Raw genomic sequence first — 15,646 nt, forward strand, 5'->3', positions numbered from 1 at the left:
CGAGATTGCCGCTTTAATTTGGCCTATCTACAGATCGTAAAATCACTCAATTTTTTCAGATTAGCTCTAAAATCATCATACCTTTCATCCTTGCAAATTTCGAAAAAAGTTGCAAGGACCGTGTTGCACTCCGGGCGCCACGATCCCGGACATTTTTTTCGAAATTTCGGGAGATTGTTGTGATTGCATTTAACAGCTTAAATCCAGAAGATTGGTTGATTTTACTGAAAATTGCTACCTCTAAATTCAATATCTTCTCTCTCTTTCTAGTGCATGAGTTTTACAACAATAAGCCCTACTTACACTATTCCCGTTAGACGAAGCTGTAGAATTAAGTCTTTCCGAGGTTTAATTACCGAGGAGATGGAACCTAATTTGAATAGCCTTTTGAACGAGGACATGGGTAATTCCTCTAATCCTCCTAATGATGAAGAAGCTCTCCATGAGGTTTCCGTAGAACAACTTTCAAAATTGGATAACCAATTTGACGATTTTCGACAATGGATGTCTCAAGAATACCCTGATAGTCAAGCTCTTCCTTTAATTGAGGGTCTAAAACATATGTTTCAAAGTGATAAGAATGGAATTGATATTTTGCGTGGTATTGCACACATCGTGGATTCGAATGTGATGCCTATGAAGAGTTGTGCTGAAAATTTGGGTTATACACAACCTCCTACTCAAGACAATCATTCTATTCCTTTGATGACTCCTATTGCTAGTATACCTACCTTTACATCAAACATAATGGCTACTTCTACACGAGACATTCCTCCTATGATCACCAGTCATGGGGGCAACCCTTCTTCTTCAATTAACCCTCTTCCTTCATTTAATCCGACTTCTTCATTCACTCCTTCAATGAGTGTTCCTATTACATCTTCACAAATGAACATGACGCAAGGGGGCAATTCATTTAATCATTCCATTCCTCCTTGTAGTGTTCCTCCTGTCCAATCATCTCCTATGACTAATTATCATAGGGTCCCACCACCTTACTCTTTACCTTCTTTCAATAACATAACACCTCCATCTCAATCTAACACATCTAATATGAACTCTTCGACTGAAGCGACCATTAACAATCTTGCACAAACTGTCTCTTCTTTACAACAACAAATTGCCTCTATGAATCAATCTAAGTTTAGTGTGCCCACATTTGATGTTGCGAGCCCACTTTCTCTTGACATTGTTCGAGCTATCCCTCCTAAACATGTTGAAATCCCGCATTTGGAACTTTATAATGGTAAAGGAGATCCTCTAACACATGTTAAGACTTTTCAAACAATTTGTACTGATTTTGCTTATGACCAAAGGTTGCTTGCAAAACTGTTTACTAGAACATTAAGAGACAAAGCCCTACAATGGTATTGCTCGTTGCCTTCCTATTCTATTACTTCTTTCGAACAACTTGCAAATGCTTTCATTCAACAATTTCAAAACAATATAAGTCTTAAGGTTACTTCGATTGATTTAATGCATTGTAAACAAGGTGTTAAAGAAAAAGTGACTGATTTCATTGGTAGATATAAGCATTTGTATGCTCAAATTTCTTTTCCAGTGCCTGACAATGATATTCAAAGAATCTTTATTTCTAATTTACAAAAAGATATTCGAGACAAACTCCTGTTTTCTGAGTTTACTTCTTTCCAACAGTTGTGTGCAACTCTTCACAATTATCAACTGACTGTGAGTCAAATGGAACAATCACATCCTATGGCTCCGAGTGATAAGGGTGATAGCAGTCAACAACCATTTGGGAAGTTTAAACCGAACAGAGATTCCATCAAATTCAATGAAAACATCATCAACAACAATGTGAATGCAGCATCAGGTGTGCCTCCTAATTCTAAATTTTTCAAGAAAGAAAGAAAGTATACTCCTTTGAATGAATCATTGCATAGTATTATGAATAAGTTATTGGAAAAAAATGTGCTTACTCTTCCTCCTATAAGACAAATTGATCCTGCAAAGATTACTTCACCTTATTTTGATAACAAAGCTTTTTGTCAATTTCATCGTCAGCCTGGGCATGATACTGAAAAATGTTTTTCTTTAAAGGGTAAAATTCAAGATTTGATTGATAATAATACTATCTCTGTTTCTGGAGTGAATGATAAAGGCAACATATCTGTAGCTCCTCCTAACCAAAATCTTCAGATTTTCACTGATCCATTGCCTTCTCATACCTCTAATGCAATCGAGGCTAATGATTCCTCTCTCTCATCTGATGGTCTTGTGTCTATGACTCCGAATGTGATTAACTTTGTAGAGCAGCAAGAAATCCCTAAAGAACCTTCCATCACATTTGATTCCAATGAAACCATTAGGGCACCTGATGGTCCTTTATACATAGTTGCAAAAGTCAAGAATACACCTTGCCGTGGAGTGCTTATTGATCCTTCGTGCATGATTAATGTTATTACTGAAGAATTCCTTTTTACTTTGCAATTGAATCAAGTGATCTATGACAAAACAGATGTGATTGTGAAACTATTTGATGCATTTTCTTCTCCTGCAATTGGTTCTATTACATTGCCTATTGAGGTCCATAACAAATCTCTTGATGTGAACTTTGCTATTATTCCATCTTCCGAACAATTTCATGTGAAGCTTGGCTATCCTTGGCTATCTTCCATGAAAGCTATTGCTTCTCCTATTCACAAGTGTTTGAAATTTCCCCATAATGGTGAAGTTGTTACTGTCAATCATAGTCTCTTTAAACCTGCTGAAAGAACTTCTAGCGTCCCTATTGATTACTTTTGGCCTAAACAATTCCAATCTCTTCCTCCGCGAAGTGATCATCTTTTCAAATCTTATCAAAAGTGGAAAACAGATATGATCTTATCTCTAAGTGAACCTAGAACACCTAAACTTGACATTCCTATCATTCTTGAGAAGGAAGTTCTTCCTTTGAAAGATAAAACTAATGTCTTTCCTCAGGAAGATTCCCAACCCATCCCTATGGATGTGACTATGTCTATGCCTAATAAACTTCCTAAGAGTAGACCTATACCTCCTCGTCATGATGGACTTGGTCTTCTCCCTAAACCAAATATTCCTCCTTTATATGGAGCAGTTCCTCCTCCTTCCTTTTATAGAGAGAAGAGACCTTCTTCTTCTCCTATTATCCAGCCTAAGAGACCACAACCTAAACACCCAAGTGCTAAGGATGAGAACATCCCTCCTCCTCAATCTTCTCCACTTCCTACTAAGACTAGACGAAATCGTTCTGCACGGGAACGCCGGCGAAAGCGTCGTCTTAGAGCTCAAACTTTGCAATCTCCAAAAACACCTTCAACAAGCATTATTCCATTTTCTCCTCAGCCGGACATTGAGCCTAAATCTCCTAAACATAAGATGCATGATGGTCTTGATCCTGTGTGAGTTAAAGATCCTATTTTTATAAATCTTGATGATGATATAGATGAAAATGTTATTCATGATGAAAATGTTACTCCTCTTGCTTCTGATAGTGAATATGAACTTGTTGATGTTGATAACCATTTATCTAATGAATTTTCTAAAGCACTTATCCTAGCTCCTAGACAAGAACAATGTGGCTCGGAACATGAACATAGCCCTTGTTTGGATCTTGTGATAGCTCCATCTGTTGTGTTGGATGTTCCTCCTCTAGCGTGTTCCCTGCCTTCCCGAAACATTGATCAGCAAGATCGGGGGGTAGATGACGTGCTAGACTAGTTACATTAGCATAGCAGATTCTCTCCTCCTCTCTTGTGTTACTTCTTCTATATGTTATTCTCATTCTTCTATTTGTTGTCCTTAGTGTTGTTTACTTGAGGACGATGCAAAGCATTGAGATCTCTCGATCTCTCTCATGTTGACTCAAAAGACACATGTGTTCTTTTCTTCTAGGTGACCTTCCTTGATTGGGGAATGAAGAACAATTATGCATACATACATATGATATACATGAATTATCATACAGCATACTGACCCCAAGGAAAGCGAAGTCACCTCGTGCTTTGTGTTTTGTGTCTATTATCCTTGGGTTTATCTCACACTTGGGGGCTAAATCCTTGCGATAACGCGCTCCTTTTCCTTTCTCATTTCTTATATGTATCACTACGTTAAAACAATCACCCCCGGTGAGGCGTGTGCGATCGCTTTAACGTAGGGGGGCATACATCCCGTTCATATCTTTTCAAGATACTTGAAAATTTCTTGGTAAATTTAACCTTGCCTTGAAAATTTTTGATATCTTTCTTGCATGACTCATAGTGAGGGAATCTTACTACTGACAGTCATGGTTCTCCCTCATGATCTTCCCTTTTACTTTGTCAATCAAAGTCGTAAGATCCTTAGTCCACTGGGGGCTTGGTGTATCTTGCCTCCTTGACGTGGTGAAAGTCTTTCAATGTTGTTTCCTTGTACTTTACCGGAAGTATGAGCATACATACTCCCGCTAAAGTGGGGGCTAAATGTAGCGTCCTAAAATTGCGACACTTGCAATTTCGACTACATTTCGGTCTTCACGATGGCGACGCAACACGCAACCTGAATGGAGACCCTGAAACTTGCTCACGACACTAAAAACTGCATTTTTCAAGTACTCTGGCCTGAATCTCCTTGCACCCTGTTGTCCCGGGAGGTGGGACCAGAGCGCCCAGCGCCCTGGTCCCTGGGTCCTATTTTGGGCCCGGTCTCCTAAGGAGATTGTGGGTCTTTTTGTTTGCAATTTGGAAATTACATTTCCTGGTCGGCCTAAGGTCAGGAAAATCAGTCTATCAGCCCTAATTGACAAGTATATAAACTACATTTTTCTCTCTCATTTGGCATGAGGAGGATATGTGGAAAAAGGCGTGGAAACTATACTCAAGCATTCAAGCATTCAAGCATTCCTTCAAGCAATTGATCATTTCAAGTCTCCATTCAAGGCTAAGTGTTGCATTCAAGTCAAGGATTCAACCATTGAAGAGGAGATCACATATTACATACAACATCTAACATACAACATCTAAACCTTCGCACATAAGGATACAAACATCCTTAGAACAAGGTATTAGTACTTGTTTTACAGTCATTTACATTTACAGCTCTTGCTCATTTCTTGGTTAATTCCAAAACCGGGGTTTGACCTAAAGGCAAACCCCTAATCCCTAACCCCCCAATCATCTTCGCTTTTCTGTGTGTAGGTTGCAGGTACGCGGCTGAAATTGAAGATCCGGAATCCTTGTGCAGAGACGAATAGATCTCCCTTCGTTTCGCAGATTTTTCAGAGGACCATGGCGTCGGGCGCCATCGTCCTGACAACTTTTGCTCAAATTTGCAGGACAGCGCCGTATCGACATTTTACTGCTAATTCCAGGTCCGCAGCTTCATCCTATAATCCGAACTCAGTTTATAAGCAAATCTTTGTCACTTTCTATGCATGCTTAGTTTAATTCTTCTATCAACATTCTTTACAAAAGAGGGTAGCCTTGCTGTCTTAACCCTTGAAACACATTTAGCATCCAATCTTGCATTGTGTGGGATTGGATCTAGTGGGTTTCAACCCCTCTTTTGAATGTAAAGTCTCTCCCCTAAGTGAAAACCATCGAATCCTAGCGAACCTCCCTTCTCTCTCCTCGGAGTTGGAAGAGGGGAGAACAACTAGGGTTCGATCGCGATTTTCCGCTTTACACTATCATTTCGCTATCCTGAACCATTTCCGTCATGGGGCTAAAATATCCCTGCCCTTCTATTTAGCATCCTCTCTAAATGAGAGCCTTGCAGACCATGCTAAAAAGCCTAATTCTTACCCTTTAGCCCACTAGGGGCTAATTTTGTTAATATATGAACATATTAAGGATAAGGCTAGGGCAACCAAGGATGATCCTTTGATCATTAACGCTCATATATCTGAGAGTTGCAAAGACTCTGACTCAGATGGGGATCAACCTAGCACCCCTACCCATAAAAAAGGAAGGTTGAAACAGAGCATGATGAAAAGGAGGTGCATTGTGATGAAGAAGAGGAAAAGGATCAGGACACTGATACTGAAATGGAGCTAAATAAGGATGAGAACTATGGTGAAGGGGAGGAAGGGGTTAATTCTGAAAACCCTCACTCTAACCCTAAGGGTTCGGAAAGTGAGAATGAGGCTCTGAATCCTAAGGAGTATGACAACCCTAACGCTGAGGAGACCAAACAGGACAAGGACTCTGCGGACACCATCTTGGACACCGCCCGCAACTGCACTCTTGAATTCTTCAATTTCCAGAAATGGGTTGTTAAAAACATCACCAGTATGCAGGGTAAGAAAAGGGAGTTGGAAGACAAGATTAATAAGCTGATTAAGAGGTCTGACTCTGGGAAAAAGAATGAGGATACGAAAAATAGTGAAACGGAGGAGGAAATGGAGATGGAGGACTGGTTGGAGAAATATTTGATTAAAGGGGACCTGAAACATTTGGAGGATGTTATTATAACTATGAAAGAGTAGGTGGAGGAGGACAAAGACAACGTCAACACCCAGATTGCCTGTAATGAGAAGGCTTTGAAAAGCCTTATGAACCATAGCCTCCAGGTCCTTAAAGTTTCTTCCCAGAATATGAACATGCTGGTGGATCATTTGGAAAAGAAAAATTAGGATAAGAACCTGGTAATTATAAAAGACGCTCCAACCTCCAGCGCTACCCACCAGAACCCTAGGTGCAAAACTAGGCAAACCACTATTGAGAAGGACACAAAAATGAAAGAGAGTCAGATTGGATAGGAAAATAACGACCTGAGGGAAGCGGCCAAGGCGATGATGCTCTTGGTACAGAATGTTGAGGAAACTATGAAGAGTTTTTAATTATCTTGTAATGTTGGGCTTGGGGTCAATTTATTGCTGTCCTTTTCTCTGCTGCTGGTTTTTTTGCTGGTCTTTTGTAGCTATCTTGTTTTGTTTCCTTCTTGAATATCTATGATTGTAATCAGGTTTTGGGTCCCTTAAAACCTGTTTTTACTTAATCAAAAATAGATGTATGTTGGTTAACAACCTCCTCTTCTTCACTAGTTCTCACACTTCTGGTTATTAGATTACTCTCTCTCTGGTCACTCACTGATTACTCCCATCCTTTCTTCTCTCTCTCTCAGCCTCACACTTCACAGTTTCACTCTTGGATGCCTTACTAACCAATCACTTCTTACCAGTACGCTTGACTATTAAGACTTTAATAGTTTATCGGTTACTCTATTTGGTGCAGGAGCACCCAAAGACACAAATGAAGCCTAAAAGCATCTAATATCACCCATGAGGTGAAAATAATCATATGTAATAGGTTGATAGGTTTGTGAGTCAATAAGACCCAATTGATATAAGGCATTGTCATGGTTGCCTTTTATAAGCCACCATGGAAAAATGACCATGTGGGTGAGTAGGATCCTAGGCACGAGTCAGGAAAATAAATATTGGTCTTAGAAACATCAGACCAATCCTTGGAATAGGTCGAATACACCTTGGAGTCACCAAATTTGACAAGTGTAAGTTGTCAACTTTTGTTGACATTGCAAAATATTGTAAAAAGGGATAACTAATCCTCCAACGGTTCCAAAGTTTGAAAGGTGGTTGGAAACTATTAGGGAGGCTATATTATGCCCACTTGGATCGATTCTAGGGCTGTTGTTGGTGTTTTTGTTGAAGTTGTTGAAATTGATGATGTTTTGGAGTTTGGAGCAATACAATATACTTGGAGTTTATGAAATTTTGTGTGTTTGATGTTCATTTCTGACCGGTACGGATTGGTGGATGTCTGAAAACCAATTGGATGAGTTAGGTAAGTCTCTTACCTTTCTTATGAATCAAGTTTGAGGTCCTGTAACAATCAGGTTGTAGAGATCCATAAACCCTACCGACACCTAGGGTTTCACTGTAAACATGCCCTTAATCTGACATTTTCACCAGAGGACCAAACAACCTATGGGAAAATGTTAAAAGGGACATTGTACAATAATATTTTGGTGTTGGTTTATAGGGAGGCTCCAAGCCTGAAGAGATTTAATTGACCCTAGGTGGGCATCTCTATGTGACTGCCTGAACTGAAGAAGTGAAAATCACTTGCAGTAAACAAAGAAGTTGGGATCAAGTCTTGAAACCTTGGATTTGGTGGTTTGAAACCTTTGAGGCACCTTCCAGAAGTGTTGGTTTAGTAAGGGAACTAGAACAAGGAGTACTTTATTTATAAATTAGGCCTAATTGGCTTAATTGGGTCTAGAAGGAAAGTAAGGATATAGACCTTTCAAACTTGGGGTTAGGGTCTAAGCCTTTGGGGAATAGTGTAACTTGATCAAGGGTATCTGAATCTTCCCTTGGTTTGTCTTATCCTTTGTAATTTTATTAAGTTGTGTGTGGAGAACTCAACCGATAGGGATACTAGACAAATAGGACAGTTGTGAGACAAGTATCCCCTAACATATTTGATGGTCAAATCTTATGGATGTTTTGTGTTGGTTGGACCACAAATAGACAATATCCAATAGGTTTTCATCCCACTGGTACTGGAAGATCGTCTGCAATTCACACAAGGGTAGAGTGTTTTCATCCTACTGTTGGCATTGCACACTCCAATGAGAATTGTGTTGATATTTTGGTATGGTTTTGTCATTGATGTCAACACCTACTAATACACCTACTTTGGAGATCCAACAACATTCATCGGCAAGCAGTAAACTGTGCAACAATTATTGGTATATGGTTCACCAGCAGGATATATTGTTCACCGGTACCTGGAATGATATGGAAGACACTTGGTAATATCGAAGACATCATGTGGACATTCTATTTTGAAGAAATAATCATTGGTATATTCATATTTGCATATTTTCTTTTACCGACAAATAGGTCCAGGTTATCTAGGGTTACACCGACAGATTTATCTTTTCCAAATCAGCATGGCACGCTATGGAGATGATTTATTATTGTTGTAAATGCATTAAGTCGGCATGTTCAATTGGTTATTGCATCAGATATTCTATTGTATGTAAAATGTTTTTATTATAATATCTTGTAGAGCCGACCTACGAAAATTGGTCTTAGGGTATGGTATAAATGTAAGATCTTATTTGTAAGATCAAGTGTGGAATGCGAAAGAGAATTAAGCGAAGGTATATGCAAGATCAAGCAGGGATATACACGAAGACATCATTTGAAGGTGAAGTTAGGTTTTTGTAGAAGCATATCAACATTACACCGGTACTGAATCCAGCATATGAAGATGCTATTTTGTGCAGTACATTCTTATTGGATTTAACCATCCAACTATAGTCAGTGTGACTCCCATTTTGTGATTGAGCAGTGAGCTCTAGGCTGTTGGCCTTTCTGCATGTGCAGACCCTATTTATGTACACTTACTATCTGCAGTAGTATCATCTGATTGTGGGTAAGGCTTCCTACCATGGTTTTTCCCCTTATAGGGTTTCCACGTACAAATATTGGTGTCATGTGTTGTGGATGACTTTATGTTTATGTTTCATGCATTAATCCTTACCGGTATAGCAATTTACTGTTAACACTGTCTACCGACATACTTAACTGGTTTACCGGTATTAAGCATTAAGTTGGTTAATAAGTTTTTGGTTTGAATTTATTTGAAAACTGATTCACCCCCCCTCTCAGTTGTCTTTGGGACCTACCAATTGGTATCAGAGCTTTGTCCTCTTTTGCAGAAGTTTAACAACTTGAGGAGATCCAATGTCTACTAATTACTTCAGGAAGAACATTCCTAAACTTGATGGAACCAACTATGGGATATGGAAGATCAAAATGGAGACACATTTGAATTGCATTGGTAAAGACATCTGGGAAGTTACTAAGAATGGTTATACTACTGCTGTAGCTGGTCAGACTGCTCCAACTACCTTAGCCAAAGATGAAGAAAATGATTGCAAAGCAAGAGAAGCACTTTTAAGCGCATTATCAGATCAACAAATCATGGGATTATCAGATAGGTTGACTGCTAAATCTATTTGGGATCATTTGGAAACATTGAATGAAGGAGATTCCACAATCAAAATTGCAAAACTTGAAAGCTTCCGAGTCAGGTATGAACATCTGAAAATGGAAGAAGATGAAAGGATTTCTGCTTTTATGGAAAGAGTAAATGAAATTGTTTTGGGTATTAAATGTTGTGGAGGAACCTTGAGTGAGGATGAAATTGTTTCAAAAATATTAAGAGGTTTTCCACCGGCATATAAAATGAAGGTTACTACTATAAATGAGTTGAGAACAATGCCTAATACATCAGTAACTAGGGATACATTGATTGGAAAACTTTCAGCCTTTGAAATTGAAGAATTTGGTCATGTTACTATAAAGACTGATTTGGCCTTTAAAGCATCAACATCATCTGCTCCATCATTTGACAAATCAGACTGGAGAGCCTTTTATGCAAGAGAACTTGAAGAATCCAAAAGGGAGAATGAAGAGCTTGAAGAGCTTGAAGCACTATTTGCAAGGAAAATGCCAAAAGGTCCAATTGGAAGTAAGTATGAAGGTAAATCACCCTTTAAATGTTTTAACTGCAATAAGATTGGTCATATGGCTTCAAGATGCCCTGATAGACATGCTAGACTAAGAGAAGAAGCTAGAAGAACATACAAGCCTAATCCTGAATATCAAAGATACAGATTTAAAAAGAACAAAGACAAATATTATTACATTGTTGATGAAGGTGTGACTGATGATTCTGATGAGGATCCAACAGACAATGGATGGGTTTTTGTTGCTATAACAGAAGATCAACTGGCACCTACCGCTCAACCAGTAGAACAAGCCCTAGCAGCTAAAGTTGAAACAAAGGATGAATGGATTATTGACTCGGGATGCTCACATCATATGACTGGAGACAAAGGTAAATTCTTGAACTTTCAAGAATACAATGGAGGTTTAGTAAGATTTGGAGATGATAAAGCCTGTTCAATCAAAGGTAAGGGTTCAATATCTCTTGATGGTAAACATAACACTGACAATGTCTACTATGTTGAAGGATTAAAGCATAATCTTTTAAGTGTTGGTCAATTAGTTGAGAAGGGATTTCAGTTACAATTTAAAAATGGAAAATGAAAAATCATGAATAGAACTGGTTTGGAAATTGCAACATGTAATCACACTAGAGGCAATATCTTTGATTTGAATAACAGTGAAAAGGCATGCTTACTTGCACATATAGATGAAAGTTGGTTATGGCATAAGAGACTATGTCATGTAAATTCTGATTGCATGGTAAAAATCAGTACTTCTAAGTTGGTTATGGCATAAGAGACTATGTCATGTAAATTCTGATTGCATGGTAAAAATCAGTACTTCTAAGGCAGTTAGAGATCTACCTAAAATTGTGAAACCTCAGAATACAGTTTGTAAGGAATGTCAATTTGGAAAACAAGTTAGAGCTAGTTTCAAAAGTATTCTAGAAAAATCCAATAATGCTCTTGACTTAATTCACATTGATTTATGTGGTCTAGCTAGAACTAGAAGCTTACAAGGTGATAGATATTTCATGCTAATTATTGATGATTATTCTAGAATGTGTTGGGTTACTTTTCTCAGAGAGAAATCAGAAGCACTTGGTAAGTTCAAACTTTTCAAAGCAATGGTTGAAAATAAAACCGGTAAGAAAATCAAATGTTTAAGATCAGATCAAGGAGGAGAATTCACATCTAAGGACTTTAATACATTTTGTGAAGTAAATGGAATCAAAATACAGTTATCAGCACCTCAGACACCACAACAGAATGGAGTTGTTGAAAGGAAAAACAGAACTATCTTGGATGCAGCTAGAAGTATGTTATTAGAAGCAAATCTACCACATCTGTATTGGAGAGAGGCAGTTAGCACTGTTGTCTATACATTCAACAAAGTTCACATCAAAGGTGAAATTGGTAAGACCCCTCATGAACTATGGTTTGGTAATACTCCTACTCTTAAGTATTTCAGAATTTTTGGAAGTAAATGTTATATTAGAAGAGATGAGTATATTGGCAAATTTGATCCTAGAAGTGATGAAGGAATATTTCTTGGTTATTCATCTAAGAGCAAGGCATATAGATGTTTTAATAAAAGATTGCAAAAAATTGTTGAAAGTACAAATGTAAAGATTAATGAACAATTCAGAGGAACTTCAAGGTATATTGACTTTGAATTGGCAATAGAAATTGTGACAAATGAACCTATACTGAATCCACCGGTACAGAATGAAGATCCAGTTACCCCAGTATCATCAGAAGATTCCACAATAATAGAAGAACAACAACAAACTAAGACACCCCAATATGTAAGATTGAATCATTCTGAAGATCAGATAATTGGAAACAAATTTAAAGGAGTTATGACAAGAGGAAGATTGGCAAATGAAGAGGTATGTCTTATTTCTCAAATTGAACCATCATCTATCAATGAGGCATGTGAAGATAAATTTTGGATTAAAGCTATGGAAGAAGAATTAGGACAAATTGAGAAGAATAATACTTGGACATTAGTTCCCCGGCCTAAAGATAAAAATGTAATTGGAACTAAATGGGTATTTAGAAACAAACTTAATGAAGATGGTAAGGTTGTCAGAAATAAAGAAAGACTAGTGTGTAAGGGATATTCTCAAAAAGAAGGAGTTGATTACAATGAAACCTTTGCATCGGTAGCCAGAATTGAGGTAGTTAGATTATTCTTAGCTTTTGCAGCTCACAAGGATTACAAAGTTTATCAAATGGATATTAAATGTGCATTTTTGAATGGAGATCTTGAAGAAGAAGTATATATTGAACAACCTGATGGATTTTCTTTGACAGATGACAATGATATGGTTTGCAAGTTAACAAAAGCTCTGTATGGATTGAAACAAGCCCCAAGAGCTTGGTATGCAAGATTGGTTTTACTAAAGTAAATGAAGATAGCAATTTATAATACAAAGTAACTAATGATGACATCTTGATTATTGAAGTATTTGTTAATGATATAATCTTTGGAGGAGAAGATGGATTATGTAAGGAATTTTTTCTTGAAATGCAGCAAGAATTTGAAATGTCTATGATTGGAGAAATAAAATTCTTTTTAGGTTTGCAAATTTCTTAGACTGATAAAGGTATATTTTTGAGTCAATCCAAGTACTTGAAAGAATTACTATAGAAGTTTGGGATGGAGAACTCTAAACCGGTAAGTACACCTATGACTACAAATGACAAATTATCTCAAAGGGATGAATCTACACCTGTTAATCCAACTAGATACAAATCTATGATAGGAGGTTTACTGTATTTGAGACAAACCAGGCCTAATATTATGAATGCAGTATGTATTGTTTCTAGATTTCAGAGTAATCCTAGGGAAAATCATGAATCAGTAGTGAAAAGGATTTTTCGGTACTTACAAGGCACAACAAATCTTGGATTATGGTATCCTAAAGATGAAAACTTTGATCTATGTGCATACACAGATGTAAATTGGGCAGGAGATATAGATGATAGAAAGAGCATCACTGGAGGAGCATTCTTTCTTGGAAAGAGATTAGTTTCTTGGTTGAGTAAGAAATAGAGTTGTACATCTTTATCAACAACAGAATTAGAATATGTTGCAGCAGCAACAAACTATACACAGGTATTATGGCTTAAGCAAATGTTGAAAGACATAAAGGTAAAATGCAAGGAACCTATTACTATATATTGTGATAACACTACAGCAATTGATATATCTAAGAATCCGGTATTACATTCTAAAACAAAACATGTTTCTATCAAACTGAATTTTCTAAGGGAAAAAGTTGAAGAAAAGGAGATAAAACTGGTTTATGTGAATACTAAAGAACAACTTGTAGATATTTTCACAAAACCTTTGCCTAAGGAGACTTTTGAGTATCTCAGAGATCAGCTTGGAGTCATACCTCCACCGGTAGAGACTTAGATAGTTGATGATTATCATCAACCGACAAAATTAAATGGACAAATCTTTTATTCTGGTATTTGATGAGGAAGCTACTTCTCAGGGGGAGTAGTTGGTATATTGAATTGATTGGTATTTTGTATGAACTTGACTTTTTGTGACTTTGGAATTTGATGTCAAAGGGGAAGAGATATCTATGGAAAAACACATTATCTTTTTGGTGAGAGATTTTAGGGGAGAGATTTTGAAAAACACATTTAAGGAGAAATTGGTATGAGAGATTGGTACTGTTACTCCCATGGGGAGAAATGGAGATTGTTGGTTTTTATATTTGGCATTTCTGTTTTCGCACTTTGATGGTTTTTCCATCTTTTGTTGCCATCAATGCCAAAGGGGGAGATTGTTGGTATTTTGGTATGGTTTTGTCATTGATGTCAACACCTATTAATACACCTACTTTGGAGATCCAGCAACATTCACCAGCAAGCAGTAAACTGTGCAACAGTTACTGGTATATGGTTCACTGGTAGGATATATTGTTCATCGGTACTTGGAATGATATGGAAGACACTTGGTAATATCGAAGACATCATGTGGACATTCTATTTTGAAGAAATAATCATTGGTATATTCATATTTGCATATTTGCTTTTACCGGCAAATAGGTCCAGGTTATCTAGGGTTACACTAGTAGGTTTATCTTTTCCAGATCAACATGGCACGCTATGGAGATGGTTTATTATTGTTGTAAATGCATTAAGCCGACATGTTCAATCGGTTATTGCATCGGATATTATATTGTATGTAAAATGTTTTTATTGTAATATCTTGTAGAGCCGACCTACTAAAATTGGTCTTAGGGTATGGTATAAATGTAAGATCTTATTTGTAAGATCAAGTGTGGAATGCAAAAAAGAATTAAGTGAAGGTATATGCGAGATCAAGCAGGGATATACATGAAGACATCATTTGAAGGTGAAGTTAGGTTTTTGTAGAAGCATATCAACATTACATCGATATTGAATCCAGCATATGAAGATGCTATTTTGTGCAGTACATTCTTATTGGATTTAACCATCCAACTGTAGTTAGTGTGACTCCCATTTTGTGATTCAGCAGTGAGCTCTAGGTTGTTGGCCTTTCTGCATGTGCAGACCCCATTTATGTACACTTACTATCTGCAGTAGTATCATCTGATTGTGGGTAACGTTTCCCACCGTGGTTTTTCCCCTTATAGGGTTTCCACATACAAATATTGGTGTCATGTGTTGTGGATGACTTTATGTTTATGTTTCATGCATTAATCCTTACCGGTATAGCAATTTACTATTAACACTATCTACCGACATACTTAACTGGTTTACCGGTATTAAGCATTAAGTTGGTTAATAAGTTTTTGGTTTGAATTTATTTGACAACTGATTCACCCCCCCCCCTCTCAGTTGTCTCCGGGACCTAACAAATTGTAGGTGATTGAAGGTATTGTCATTGATGGCAACCTTGCAATCTTATGGCACCAACAGGAATCGGCACCAACAGACTCTACACTGGTAGATAGTTCACCGATAGCGACAAGGATGTTTACCAACACCCTAGCCGACAGGACTTTGTTTATTGTATATTGTATTTAATTGTAATATCTTTTTGTAAGCTTGCATGGTATATTGTAATAAGACTCATATATAAGTATGAGATATTATAGATCATTTTGTAGTGAAATGATAGGATTGATATGTAGAGCGAATACTAAGGCCGATCTTGTAGAAGGGTTTATGGTTATTGTATGAGCTTCAA

The sequence above is a fragment of the Cryptomeria japonica genome, chromosome 8 (genome assembly GCF_030272615.1).
Source record: "Cryptomeria japonica chromosome 8, Sugi_1.0, whole genome shotgun sequence".
Taxonomy (NCBI): domain Eukaryota; kingdom Viridiplantae; phylum Streptophyta; class Pinopsida; order Cupressales; family Cupressaceae; genus Cryptomeria; species Cryptomeria japonica.